Genomic DNA, 3,898 nt, shown 5'->3' with positions numbered 1-3,898 from the left:
TTCATAGATATGCATTCCGTTTTTATTGTTTTAAGAATATTCCAAAAAATAAATAAATAAATAAAAATTATGTTCATACATTTTTTCATTGATTCTTCCAAGCAAACATCCTCCAAAATCAAGTGTTTGTGTTGAAAGATAAAATATAGGTTCCGTTTCAATAGCAAGTTCTTTTTTTATTTTTACAATTGGAAATATTTGTGTAGGATCTGAATCAATATGTGGTATTTCACAATATCCTTTACAAGTTATAATTTCTGGTTTTGGCCAACCTTGAGTTTCAAACAAATATTTGTGTTCGAAAGCTCCCAATTTTGATGGATTAAAACTAATTCTGTATTCTACTACTTCTTTTGGTTGAAGAATACCGCGTGATTTGATACGTGCTGTAAAATATTTAATACTGTTAAAACTAATGTAATACTGTGCAAGTTCTTTCCTGAAAATACAAGTCCCTTCACAAGTTTGGTATGGTAGGCGAGACGTTAAGGGGTGTATAGATTTTCAAATTCTTTAATGCTAACGAAAAACTTGCTTGTTACGAAAATTTTGATTATTTACTTCAATGTTGGGCAAAACTATTTTTACTATTCATATCTTTATATCATATTAACTTGACGCTTATCATCCCGAAAAAGCACTTTGGTTCCCCGGACTAAAAAAACATAACTTAGTTATTGGCTATAAAAGTTGACATTTGACATCTGTTAAAACCTATAATTGTTTTTAGAAATAGGCAAAAAACGACGAGTGCTCCCTTAAAGGCTCCATTTATTGAACTTATGGTTCAAGACGTTAAAATCTTAATAAGATGTATTATTTTTAGACTTTAATGTTTGCCGATTTTTTTATAAAATGTGTGTGGCCTATTGTAATAAATGCAGTAATTTTTTACATTCTTCCACTGTTGTTTTTGCGGAACTCAGTGACAGGACGTCAGCCTTTTTTCTCCTCTGCCCGGTTCTTGATCTTTTAGTATTACCAACAAGTGAACCTCCTGATGATCCATCTAGTCTTGATGAATGTCGAGGATTATTACTTACATGCTAAAAAATATTTAATTTTTTATTAGATAAATAAAACTGTAAAACGAGTGTAGTGAATAAATTAAACAAAGCTTAGCCCACAAGTCTGGTAAGTAAATAGCTTAAGCCTGGTATACACGAGACCACTATAGTGTTTTAAGCCTGTAAAGTAATCCAGTGCTGAACTTACTGTGCTAGTTAGAATTTACTTCAGATACTGCCCTCGTATAAATCGCTCTCGGTTCTTAGACAGAATATCCATTAAAAAAAACAATGATCGGAAAATTGAATCCTATTCTACCGCTTGGATAAATAGGAAATTTCCGATTCATGTATCGAAATTTATTATCAGAGTTCGCGTGCATTGTTGTCTCTTAATAATTCAAAATTTAAATATTAAAAACATACGTCAACATCCAAGTCTGCGTTCATTATTGTGAAACATTCTGTTTCCTGTTTTTGGTTATAACGTTGATCTGGTAAATAATAGATGGCACAACGTTTACTAAATGGCTTGGGTTCAGCTACTTGTGAAGCTTTGCGTAAATGCTGAATAATTCTATTTAATTCAGCATCTTCTTGTAAAAACTTCAAAATATAATTTGGTGTGGGATTTGTAGGTTTTGAACAGTCCACAATCCATAAAGGAATCCCGACCTCTATAACCTATTTAGATAACACAGACATAAAAAATCCTTGATAACATAAGTGAAACAGATGAGAATTAAAAACAAAACTCATTGGGCTAAAGTTGTTCGATAAATTAAAAATTAAAATTTTGGAGGCTTCTTAGCAATTAGAATAAAATGAAGAAATTTGCTAAAATTGCTTATACGAGTACTATAACTAATAAACTATATTAAATAAAATAGTTTTTTAAATAAGTTAAAAATAAAATGTGTAATTTACCTCCACCAGACCATCGAGTACGGGCCTACTGACTGAGCTCATTCTCCTGTGACTACTGGCACTTCCTCTCTTACTTCCCTGCCTTTTTAATTCCTGGAAAAATTAGATTTTATAATAGATAGGCTCAAACGAAAATTAAACGGCATCCGCTAAAAAGAAAACTAAAATGAAAATGTATACACCGAATTTTAATGGAATCATTTTACATTTACAGTACATTTGACATGCCCACCGAAATAAAGAAAATTTTAATTTTCTAGCATTAGTTGATTAGATGATACAATAAATAATAGTTTAACGATGTTCCAGCATGGTATTTGCAGTTTCTATGTTAAAGCAATGGTACAATTTTTTTTTCGACAGAATTTAACGAAAAATTAAATTTAAGAATTTAATAATGCTTACTATTAATTCCCAAAGTTTCAGAAATTTTGACCGTTTAAAATGGGAAATAATTATGCCAACGTCCCAATTTCGATCAATTTACGTCAAAATTAATATCTCGAAAGTGAAAATTAATTTCTAAATTTTTTTTTTTAGAATTGTATTGTATAAACATTTTTTTCTACTTTTTCTTCAATATATAATAATTTCATAAAAAATAGTTGGAGAGACCGGACATTTTACATGCTTTAAATGGGACATGACCCTCAAAATCGCGAACTTCGTCTTTAAATATCTCGCGATCTAAACGGTCAAAAATTATGAAATTTTAGGAATTCATAAATAAAGCTATTATAAACCCGAGAAAAAAAATTCGGCCAAATCTGTCGAAAAGTGATTTCATGCTGGTACTACCTTAAACTAGAAAATAATTTTTATAAGTTAAAAAAAAAAAATAGAGTGATTAAGGAAAAAATCATTTTATGGTAAAAAAGCGTGGGGTGCTACATTCGTTCTATAGCTGTTATGTTCGTTCTATAGCGCGGTATGTTGAAAAAGTATACATAAAATATTGCTATTTGTAGCAATAAAAACCTACTTCCTGGGTCAAAAAATTAATAAATAAAACTAATGTTTATCTCACTTGTAATCCTTCCATGGTAAGCACTGGACTACTAACTCGTCTTTGACTACCAGTACTGCTTCGCGCGCTTGCTTGTCTTTTCTAAAAAAGGGAAAACTTTTTTAAATTGAAATTATCTTACTAACGGTTATTCGTAAGTTACAAACTCGATAACTAAAATTATTTAACATTTCCTTTGGTTTTTAACTTATTCGTTTGCTTGGGTATCTAACAGATTTGTCAGCGAACAAATCGCAGTATGTAGGTTACATTTAAAGTTTTATACAATTATGAGTAAAAGTTTCATAACTCTTAATTTACTTTAAAACGGCTCAAGATAAAAATCTGATATTTATATGCGCTCAAGGTAACTATAATATGAATCGTTTAACGCATCCGTGATGGTTAAATTCACAAAAATTACATGAGTGATATAAACGATCCACATTGTAGTCACTTTTGAATTCATGTAAAGTTCAACCCTTTATCTTGAATCGTTTACAAGTAATTTAAGGGTTATTGTTTCCCACTACTGTATATAGGAATGACTATACGAAATGTTAGAAAAGTACCGAAACAGAAGTATAATTTTTGTAGAGTCCAGTTGGTTTTAGAAAAATCTATTCAAGTTCAATACATCCTTTTATGCAGACCAATTTTCTATTTTAAAAATTTTCTCTATTTCTTTCAATTTCCCCAAAAAAGTGTTTCGAACAAAAGTTGTTGGTTTTGCTATAAGGAAGAACTTTCTTATTTAAAGTTTTCCTCTGTCTCTAACCAATTAAGAGAGAGTTCTGCACTTTTCCGTAACATTGAAAATGAAGATCACTCAAGATCAGAACAATTCCTTTAGCTTTACAAATTTTTGTATGAAGCTTTTATTTTCTAAAACCATTATTTTCCGAGTTGGTTACTATTCTGGAACCTTTTAAACACTCGATATATTTATATACTTACT

The sequence above is a fragment of the Chrysoperla carnea genome, chromosome 1 (assembly GCF_905475395.1).
Source record: "Chrysoperla carnea chromosome 1, inChrCarn1.1, whole genome shotgun sequence".
Classification (NCBI taxonomy): Eukaryota; Metazoa; Arthropoda; class Insecta; order Neuroptera; family Chrysopidae; genus Chrysoperla; species Chrysoperla carnea.
This window is presented reverse-complemented; position numbering follows the sequence as displayed.